General features: G+C 48.7%; 1 non-coding gene across 1 annotated transcript; it reads left to right on the forward strand.

The window, feature by feature from the left end:
• The first annotated feature begins 1,033 nt into the window (after positions 1-1,033).
• Positions 1,034-1,115, forward strand: TRNAS-AGA (transfer RNA serine (anticodon AGA)). The gene has a single exon. It is a non-coding gene; the product is annotated as a tRNA-Ser (tRNA).
• Positions 1,116-11,417: the final 10,302 nt, after the last annotated feature.

Consider the following 11,417-nt stretch of genomic DNA (forward strand, 5'->3'; position numbering starts at 1 on the left):
GTGTATAATTGGAGTATACCTGTCTGACAGATTTAATTTACTTGAAAGCCCCTTGTAAAGTGGTATACCATATACCCAGGGACTGATTGTGCCGCCCAAAGAAATAGCATTTCAAACCTGTCTCAAGCCTGCGACTGCAGTGCCTGTGCTGCAGTGTACTGCCACTTCGACTTGGCATTTAAAACTACTTGCCAAGCCTTAAACTCCAATTTTATTACATATCAGTAACCCCTAAGGTAGGCTTGGTAAGTAGTTTTACATGCCAAGTCGAAGTGGCAGTACACTGCAGCACAGGCACTGCAGTAGCAGGCTTGAGACAGGTTTGAAATGCTATTTCTTTGGGCGGCACAATCAGTCCCTGGGTATATGGTATACCACTTTACAAGGGGCTTTCAAGTAAATTAAATCTGTCAGTCAGGTATACTCCAATTATACACATGATTAGGGAAGAAGCACGTGCACTTCAGCACTGATTAGTAGCGATAAAGTGATCAGAGTCCTAAGGCCAACAAAAAGATACAGCAAAATGCGGAGGTGAAAAGCAAAAAGGTGGGGTTGGGACCACCTTAAGAATGCAAGGTCTAAAAAAAATGAACTAAGGATAACATGAGTAAAACATCAGGTTTCTCTACAGCATTTGGTGAGACAAGTGGGCCTTCTTTTATCTTCCATAAATGCAATCTTTCCCGGACCCCTTTATTATATAGCTCTTCAAGGAAAAAATATAAAGCACTTACAAAGGAGCCTCAAATACTCAAAGATGGTAGACTTCTGTAATATGGGCCATATACTAAAAGCAGCACGAAAACAGAGTGCAATAGGGTCCAAAAAACTTGAGTGACCCATGAGAGTATGCATGCAAGGCTATGGTATTCCAAACTAGAGATATACACATGCAATTTTTGTTTTTAGGCGAGAATGTGCCTGCTGAAAAAAACATTATTTTTAAAAAGTGCATTGCAGAATATCAGGAATTTGCTGTGGGACACCTTGAAAACTCGCATACAGATTATGTGCACTCACCTTACAGTCAGTTGTTGTGGCCGAGTGGTTAAGGCGATGGACTAGAAATCCATTGGGGTCTCCCCGCGCAGGTTTGAATCCTGCCGACAACGAGAATCTTTTTAACATCGGCTACAATTTCAGAAGTTAACCTTTAGTATTTCTTCCATGTCAGTTTTATAAATAGGTGGCTTATTTTGGTGTCACTATTGCGATATCACATATTTATTATCGCTCCCCCTTTCACATCTTTGCTATAACTCTCGTCCTTCATTAGCGCTGGTGCAAACGCTTCAAATTATTATACCCTGGCTCTCTCGGTCATACCTGTGCATGCACTTGAAACTTACTTTACCAATAAAAGAAGCAAATAGAGAAATAAAATAAAAGTGCTAGCTGGATTAGGCAAACACACTTCATAAAACTGCATTTTCTTTTCTATTCTACCCCGTGTTACAAGCTTAACTGCTCCCTGTGTAATTTCTCTTACCCTGCTGTTCCTGGAAGAGAATTTCATCTACAAGCTCTTTCTGTGTCTTTTCCTAGTCTTTTCTTTCCCTTCTCTTAGATTTGTAACTGTCCCTCTACGTGCTCTATTTAGGCGCCATTAATCTCATTTGAGCTCCTTGTACCTGCTGCTGTTTTCTCCACACCTCATACTGTCTTTTCCCTCTTTCTCTCTTTCTCTGCGGTTGGTTGCTACTTTCCAAAGCTTCTGATGCCCCAATGTTCCTTTGTCTTGTTATCAGACGTGAATTTGAAAAGCAACAAAATTAACAAGCCTTTACCACTCACACATGGCAGAAGGCAAGCAAGTCAGCAAAAACACAAAAAAAAATCCGCCTCCGATTTGGTACAAACCACTTTTATCCGGTATTAGAGCTTCCCAGCAATGGCCCCAGAGCCGTCAACCCAGGAGAAAATGAGTAGAAGACCCCCAAACAGCCAAAAATCAAAAGTACAAAAATGGGGACTTAGTCATTTTTTAGCCAATTTCCCAAATCACTCCGCGCACGCCCTGCAGCTAGGCCCTAACTCCCCTCTGCCACCATGGATTTGCTTCAAACCTCTTGCTAACTAAAGTATCCATAGCCAGCAGTGCTCCCAGACCCCGAAACCCACGCACAAACACCAGGAAGCCCCCCAAACAGGCCCCCGAAAACACTACATTGAGCAAGATGTCAGAAATAGCAACAACAAAAAATCAGCGTGGATTTTGTCCCATCCACTTCTATCCGGTATTAGACCTTCCCAGGAATGCCCCAAAATTGGTGTGTGTGCCTGTTAGGTCATCAACACTTCCCATCAACCCCAAGACAGGGAAGCCAATTCATATTCCCAAAAAGTGGAAGGGCACCCCTCCAACCTCTCCCACCCACACTGTGTCAGAAGTATGCATGACTCCACCTCCACGTGCCACTATGCCACCTGGTCCACACAGCGCTCCAGCTTGCTAATCCACTGTTAGCCCCACATCACCTGGGGCTCTGTCACCCCAGTTAAGTGGGCCTGCTGTCACCGACACATAGCCAGGTCCAAGTCTGCATGACTTATGACCATTGTTTACTAGCATGGACACGGGGCCTGTTGCTCTGCTGTGCTGTACTCTCCCCTGTGCAGCCTCTCATGTACTTGCTGGCTCCCCTGCTGGCCCTGTTGCTCTGCTGTGCTGGCCTCTCCCCTGCCATGAACACTGGCCCTGTTGCTATGCTGTGTTGGCCTCTCCCCTGCCATGGACACTGGGCCTGTTGCTCTGCTGTATCATGCTCTCACCTGTGCCTTGGACACTGTCCCTGTTGCTCTGCTGTGCTGTACTCTCCCCTGTGCAGCCTCTCATGTACTTCCTGGCTCACCTGCCATGGACACTGGCCCTGTTGCTCTGCTGAGTCGTGCTCTCACCTGTGCCTTGGACACTGGCCTTGTTGATCTGCTGTGCTGTACTCGCTGTGCAGCCTCTCATGGACTTGCTGGCTCACCTGCCATGGACACTGGCCCTGTTGCTCTGCTCTGTTGGACTCTCCCCTGCCATGGACACTGGGCCTGTTGCTCTGCTGTGTCGTGCTCTCACCTGTGCCTTGGACACTGGCCCTGTTGCTCTGCTGTGCTGTACTCTCCCCTGTGCAGCCTCTCATGTACTTGCTGGCTCACCTGCCATGGACACTGGCCCTGTTGCTCTGCTGTGTCGTTCTCTCACCTGTGCCTTGGACACTGGCCCTGTTGCTCTGCTGTTCAATACTCTCCCCTGTGCAGCCTCTCCTGTACTTGCTGGCTCACCTGCTATGGACACTGGGCCTGTTGCTCTGCTGTGTCGTGCTCTCACCTGTGCCTTGGACACTGGCCTTGTTGATCTGCTGTGCTGTACTCGCTGTGCAGCCTCTCATGGACTTGCTGGCTCACCTGCCATGGACACTGGCCCTGTTGCTCTGCTCTGTTGGACGCTCCCCTGCCATGGACACTGGCCCTGTTGCTCTGCCGTGCTGTACTCTCCCCTGTGCAGCCTCTCATGTATTTGCTGGCTCACCTGCCATGGACACTGGTCCTGTTGCTCTGCTGTGTTCGCCTCTCCCTTGCCATAGACACTGGCCCTGTTGCTCTGCTGTGTTGGCCTCTCCCATGTGCTATGGGCACTGGCCTTCTAGCTTGTGTTTCACCTGTGCATGGTATATAGCATTTTAGCTTCATTTTGGGCCTTGCTGTTTTCTACTATTGTTGTACCGCTGCATCTGTGCAATATGGGAATAAATACAGTTACTTCTGGTGTGTGTTTTGTCGGTGTACTTGCTGATTTCAGTTCTGTTTCTGTTCGCATTTGATTGCCTGTGAGCCATGCTCCATGTATCACTTCAACATTGCAAGGCTCTTTGCAGCCATCATGATTTTGGGCAGGGGTGACAGGGTCTTAAGTCCATTCTGAGACTGCAAATTGTGTGATCTGTTACTGGCATTTTACCTGGCATGCAGTCATCTTGTTAGTGTTTTGCAGTTGTTGCCTACACTGTTCACATGTTTGGTTGGAGGACACTGCCAGCACAGGGTGTGATGCTGTGCAAATGTATTGAAGCTGGCTTGGATATGTAATGGAGTATGTGTGTGGATTGCTTTCTGTGTGCCCAACCTTGTATGTGTATGGTCATCTTGTATTGGGCCTTACATGAGATGCGTGGTGTTGGGTGTAGCAGAGGTGTGCAGTGTGAAGGGTGTCAGTTTGTAGTGGATGTGTGTGTGCCCCTGTATTGTGTGAGACACACATTTGTCACCCAGGAGTTGTATGCCTGTTGTTTGTTTTGTCTTGTCCTGGGTAGATGATTGTATGCACTTGTGTGAGCTGTTTATAGTGCACTGTGCTGTGTTTTGGTGTGTCCATGGTGTTGTGTGTGACTCCTCCTTGTTGTGTTTGTCAGTTTGGAGTATACGAAGTGTGTGAGTTGCACTTCAGTGTTGTGTTTGATTGATCCTCAATGTGCCTTGGGTGTTTTTGTGTGAACTGTGTGGCCCTGCTGCTCCACACTGGCATTGTGTTTGTGTTTGTCATGCATTGCAGGCACATGGTGGTTTTGGCACTCCTGTATGGCATGGTGTGTGTGGTTTTAGAAAACACAACAGAGCAGACCAGGTCTGGAAAAGTGTGTAGCTGTACTAGCCGAGGTGTAACCATGGATGCATGCATGCACATAAGGTGTTGTAGCACACTGGCTAGATAAATCCCATCAGACCACCCTTTATGGTGGAATTTACGTCATGTGGGATGTTAACTGATCATTCCAAAAGGGTGGTCTGATGGGATTTATCTAGCCAGTGTGCTACAACACCTTATGTGCATGCATGCATCCATGGTTACACCTCGGCTAGTACAGCTACACACTTTTCCAGACCTGGTCTGCTCTGTTGTGTTTTCTATATCTTGTATTAGGGGAATGAGCAGACAGGTCATTAAATATTCCCCTCGACCCTCCACATACCTCTTTGTTTTTTGTGTGTGGTTTTAGGCCATCCCCTATGTGTGCCACTTGTGCCTGCCCATTGTGGGTATTCCGCCCTCAATTTGTGTGTGCTACAGCCCTTACATGTCTGCTACTGACATGCAGGCTGTTTGACTTAGATGTCAGCTTTACCCTTGGTTTCCATGTGTGTGTGTCTCCCCATCACTTCATAAGTGGGCTTGTGCTTTGTGGTGCAGTTCTTGGGCCATAAGTGTTGTTCTACTCTGGACATTGCCCCAATGGTTTATGTGTGCTGCCCTTGTGCTTTTGGTCATTCTGTAGAGGTCATGTGCACTTCAGCTGTGTGTGCTGGCCAGTGCTCTGGTGGAGGTGGCTGTGCTCTTGTATCCCAGAGTGGTGCGTGTGTAGTTGATGTGTTGGATTTGTGGATGTAGGGTGTGGCATTGCTTCAGTTCCTGGGTGTGCTGTTGTATTTGTGCAGTGCTGATTTGTGGTGTGTGATGCAGTTGTGTCAATCATGCCTGTTCTGCAGACAATGCTTGTGCATGCGGTGCTGTGTGTATGTGGCCTTGCCATTGCCTGATGTGCATCCCCTGATGTCCCCTGATGTCTTGTGGTGTTTGTTAATTGAGGTTTCATGTGCGTCTGTAATGGGTTTGATGTGGCTGTGTGTGTTGGTCCACATGCACTTCTGTGATTTGTGTTATGGTGTGTGTGTTTTGTTCCTGAATGATGTTGGTGTGTACTCCTGTTGTGTGTGTTCTAAGCATGGGCGGAAAATCCGTTACGCTCGCGGATTTTGTGGATTTTCGGTAAATTCGCAATCCGCGAACGCTCGCGAATTTACAGAAAATCCGCAAATTCGTACGCAGCGGATTTTTTTTTCTTGGTGATACAATTTTGCGACGCGCAGCGTTTACTTACTTCTGTGGGGTGTTTTGAATTTAAACATCATGGAGGGGCTGGATGGCTTGGGATTGTGCTGATTTTTCTGTGATTTTCGTTTTTTTAGCCTGTTGTTGTGGCCTTTTCACCAGGGGTAGTGAGTGTTGCATGGGCCTAGTCTTTCCGTGGGTTGTCTTGAATTTAAACATCATGGAGGGCCTGGATGGTTTGGGATTGTGCTGATTTTTCTGTGTTTTTCGACTTTTTGGGGTGTTCATGGGGACAGGCCATGTGGGTGGGGGCAATTTTGAGTGCCGGTACAGGCAGGCCATGTGCTGGGAGGCAAGTGGCCATTTTGAATGCAGGCAGTGTTGTTAGGCCTGCAACCATTTTGCCTAGTTTTCAACCTTTATGCCCAGGGGTAGTGAGTGTTGCATGGGCCTAGTCTTTCTGTGGGGTGTCTTGAATTTAAACATCATGGAGGGCCTGGATGGTTTGGGATTGTGCTGATTTTTCTGTGTTTTTCGACTTTTTGGGGTGTTCATGGGGACAGGCCATGTGGGTGGGGGCCATTTTGAGTGCTGGTACAGGCAGGCCATGTGCTGGGAGGCAAGTGGCCATTTTGAATGCAGGCAGTGTTGTTAGGCCTGCAACCATTTTGCCTAGTTTTCAACCTTTATGCCCAGGGGTAGTGAGTGTTGCATGGGCCTAGTCTTTCTGTGGGGTGTCTTGAATTTAAACATCATGGAGGGCCTGGATGGTTTGGGATTGTGCTGATTTTTCTGTGATTTTCTTTTTTTGCCCTGTTGTTGTGGCCTTTTCACCAGGGGTAGTGAGTGTTTCATGGCCCTAGTCTTTCTGTGGGTTGTCTTGAATGTAAACATCATGGAGGGGCTGGATGGCTTGGGATTGTGCTGATTTTTCTGTGATTTTCGTTTTTTTGGCCTGTTGTTGTGGCCTTTTCACCAGGGGTAGTGAGTGTTGCATGGGCCTAGTCTTTCTGTGGGGTGTCTTGAATGTAAACATCATGGAGGGCCTGGATGGTTTGTGATTGTGCTGATTTTTCTGTGATTTTCGTTTTTTTGGCCTGTTGTTGTGGCCTTTTCACCAGGGGTAGTGAGTGTTGCATGGGCCTAGTCTTTCTGTGGGGTGTCTTGAATTTAAACATCATGGAGGGCCTGGATGGTTTGGAATTGTGCTGATTTTTCGGTGTTTTTTGATTTTTTGGGGTGTTCATGGGGACAGGCCATGTGGGTGGGGTCCATTTTGAGTGCTGGTACAGGAAGGCCATGTGCTGGGAGACAAGGGGCCATTTTGAATGCAGGCAGTGTTGTTAGGCCTGCAACCATTTTGCCTAGTTTTCAACCTTTATGCCCAGGGGTAGTGAGTGTTGCATGGGCCTAGTCTTTCTGTGGGGTGTCTTGAATTTAAACATCATGGAGGGCCTGGATGGTTTGGGATTGTGCTGATTTTTCTGTGATTTTCGTTTTTTGGCCTGTTGTTGTGGCCTTTTCACCAGGGGTAGTGAGTGTTGCATGGGCCTAGTCTTTCTGTGGGATGTCTTGAATTTAAACATCATGGAGGGGCTGGATGGCTTGGGATTGTGCTGATTTTTCTGTGATTTTCGTTTTTTTGGCCTGTTGTTGTGGCCTTTTCACCAGGGGTAGTGAGTATTGCATGGGCCTAGTCTTTCTGTGGGGTGTCTTGAATTTAAACATCATGGAGGGGCTGGATGGCTTGGGATTGTGCTGATTTTTCTGTGATTTTCGTTTTTTTGGCCTGCTGTTGTGGCCTTTTCACCAGGGGTAGTGAGTGTTGCATGGGCCTAGTCTTTCTGTGGGGTGTCATGTGGCAGGTAGTCCTAGACCTTCAGGCATAGGAATTCCACACAGAGGTAACACTAGACACACTTGACACTTGCATGTGTGTCACACCACTCTAACACGGTCCTGATGAATCGCGGGTAATTACACCCATAGCGTGAAACATGTCGACCACCATCACCTTTAGCCTCAACTAGGGTCACCTGACCTAACCTGCTGACCACCTAGTGAGCCTAACCCCTTTTTAGCTGTAACCAGGGGACCCACAGAATAAATATCGTCCGGGTACCCCTTGCTACATTTTAATATCCCACACACCATCACTTCTAGTCCAGCCCACACACCCCCACTCACCAAAAGGCAGTTGGAAAAAAGATCTCCGCTAAAGAGCCCCTCTTTGAGGTGAGCCCGTCGGGGATTGCACCGCCTCCCCGACGAGGAGCAACTGCCGATGATGAAGCATGACATCCTTCGGGGTGTGTGAGGCTATTCCATCCAACAAAATGGATGCCCCAGGATGTTATTCCAACATCTGTGGTCATGCCAGATAAATTCTCCACAGTAGGAACAGTACAGCAATCTCTTTTGTCTATTCAGTGTCTTGAATTTAAACATCATGGAGGGCCTGGATGGTTTGGAATTGTGCTGATTTTCCGGTGTTTTTCGATTTTTTGGGGTGTTCATGGGGACAGGCCATGTGGGTGGGGGCCATTTTGAGTGCTGGTACAGGAAGGCCATGTGCTGGGAGGCAAGTGGCCATTTTGAATGCAGGCAGTGTTGTTAGGCCTGCAACCATTTTACCTAGTTTTCAACCTTTATGCCCAGGGGTAGTGAGTGTTGCATGGGCCTAGTCTTTCTGTGGGGTGTCTTGAATTTAAACATCATGGAGGGCCTGGATGGTTTGGGATTGTGCTGATTTTTCTGTGATTTTCGTTTTTTTGGCCTGTTGTTGTGGCCTTTTCACCAGGGGTAGTGAGTGTTGCATGGGCCTAGTCTTTCTGTGGGATGTCTTGAATTTAAACATCATGGAGGGGCTGGATGGCTTGGGATTGTGCTGATTATTCTGTGATTTTCGTTTTTTTGGCCTGTTGTTGTGGCCTTTTCACCAGGGGTAGTGAGTATTGCATGGGCCTAGTCTTTCTGTGGGGTGTCTTGAATTTAAACATCATGGAGGGGCTGGATGGCTTGGGATTGTGCTGATTTTTCTGTGATTTTCGTTTTTTTGGCCTGTTGTTGTGGCCTTTTCACCAGGGGTAGTGAGTGTTGCATGGGCCTAGTCTTTCTGTGGGGTGTCTTGAATTTAAACATCATGGAGGGCCTGGATGGTTTGGGATTGTGCTGATTTTCGTTTTTTTGGCCTGTTGTTGTGGCCTTTTCACCAGGGGTAGTGAGTATTGCATGGGCCTAGTCTTTCTGTGGGGTGTCTTGAATTTAAACATCATGGAGGGCCTGGATGGTTTTCGATTGTGCAAATTTTTCAGTGATTTTCGTTTTTTTGGCCTGTTGTTGTGGCCTTTTCACCAGGGGTAGTGAGTGTTGCATGGGCCTAGTCTTTCTGTGGGGTGTCTTGAATTTAAACATCATGGAGGGCATGGGATTGTGCTGATTTTTCTGTGTTTTTTCGATTTTTTGGGGGTGTATAACTGAACTGATGTTCCTCTGTCTTCCATTGCTTTTAGGTGCACAAGACTCAAGAGAACCACCAGTGCCAGGAAGAAGTCCTGCAGCGGTGTGTGTGTGCAGCATAACGTCACGCGACGCCACGTCTGGCCACAGACAACTCTGCAACTCGTGCAACTGCGGCCTGCTGTTCTGACCTGCTCTGAAGAAGATGGCCCCAAAAAAAGTTCTCTGTAGCTCCTCTAGCAAGAAAGTTGCCAGTAAGGAACAGAAGAAGCAAGTTACCAAGGAGGCTGGTGTGCCGGCCGCCCCGTTTTTTGGGAGTAAAAAAAAAAGTACGCCGGCAGCAGCAGCGGGATCTGCTGGGGACCAAGCTGGGAGCAGCACCCCCGCTCCATTGGGCTCAGTGCCGCCACCACCACCACCACGCCAACTTATGTCCAAGCCCTTGAGTGCTGCAGAGGCTGTCAGCGTACTTCTTCAATCACCATCGACCAGTGATGTTGGCTCATCGCAAGAAAGTAGCAGGAATGTCCCTGAATCAACACAGGTTGTTGTAACTCATCTGACAAGTGTTGAACAACCACAGCCGCAACAACAACCACATGTGCAAGTACAAGCCCAAGTACATGTGGAAGGAGAGGCAGCGCAAGGAGATGCGCAAGCAGAGGTGCATGGAGGGTCACAAGTGCCCACAATAGTTGTTCCTCCCAAAGTAGGGGCACATCAGGAAATCGACAATCAAGCCGAGGTATCATTTGAGGAAGCCACTCCTCCTGATGATCATTCATTGTCTTCCATATCCCTAGCAAGGAAAAGATCAAGGGGGGTGTCTACATCTTCTTCATGCCCACCTCCTTCTGATGAACTGGATGAAAATTGGGAACCACCACGGCCGTCTGAGAGTGAGGCACACCATGATCTGACAAAGGTACTTAAGCGTAAAAGGAAGGTCGTCGAAAGACTCATAGTTATGGAGTGTGATGAGGCTCAACAAGAAGTGGCGGATACTCCTGCTGATGAAGACTCTCACGACGATGACGCAGTCATCATAAAGGTCACTGCAGCCCCAGCGGGCATGCAGCAAAAAGACATTTTGACCCTAGCCCGAGAAGCTGCTGAGCGTGATGATGCTGTCGACGAGGAGGCAATGGAAGAAACACCACAATCATTGGAGTTAACTAGTACACCAACACCTACCGCTTCCATATTTCTTACTCGCCAGAAGGGACCTCCATCCACCTCGACCTCAATTAGTGGTGGTGAAAGTGCAAAACGTACTGAAGTTCGGCAATCCACATCCTCCACTTCATCTGGCATTAGCAGCAGGACCACCACCACCAGTATCGCCGCCTCCTCCGGCCCCCAAAGACATTTCAAGTCTGCAGTTTGGGACTTCTTTAGTGTTTGCCCAAAAAAGGAAAACTTTGCCATTTGAAGCATTTGTAAGTTGGCAGTTAGTCATGGTAAGTTTGGTTCCAACTATGGTACCGGAGGCCAGAGAGGCCATCTTGAAAGAAAGCACGCTGTCAAATGGTTTGCGCACCTACAGGCGATCAAGGAAGCCCGAATTGCACGTAATTGCAGAGGCCGCCGCACCCTCCCGTAAGGGTGGGGGAGGCTTGAAGGCCGGCGCCATAACCCTCGTGGTGCCACCAGCGGGGGTAAACTGGTTCTGGGCGCTTCGATGCGCACAGGAACCAGCAGAAGCGGGGTGCGCACCAGCCACCCGACCGGAAGTGACCGGTTGACCTGAGCGCCCCCAAAGGGCGCCCAATGGTCAACCTGGCTTTATTTGAACCCCCCAATCAGGGGGACTCACCTGAGGCCTGCATGGAGGGCTCAAGAGGATTTAAGCGACGCCGCCCTCCCAGCAGAAGCACAACGCATTTGAGGAGCTGGGAGAACGGCGCGACAGCAACAACGACTGAAGGAAGAGAGGCAACGCGGCGAAGGACGAAGCTGAAGAAGGCGAGGCCCCGGTTGGAGATCCAGGTCATCGTCGCCGAGGACGCCTCGTGGAGTACGGCGCACCGTACCAGCTCCCCCGAAGCGAATAACAGGTAAAGCGGCGGCAAGCTCAGAGCCCGGAATAAGCACACGCAGTTAGCTGTGCCCCAGCCGACGGCCTGACGCAGACACGAGA

This window comes from Lissotriton vulgaris, chromosome 1_1 (assembly GCF_964263255.1).
Source record: "Lissotriton vulgaris chromosome 1_1, aLisVul1.2, whole genome shotgun sequence".
Lineage (NCBI taxonomy): Eukaryota > Metazoa > Chordata > Amphibia > Caudata > Salamandridae > Lissotriton > Lissotriton vulgaris.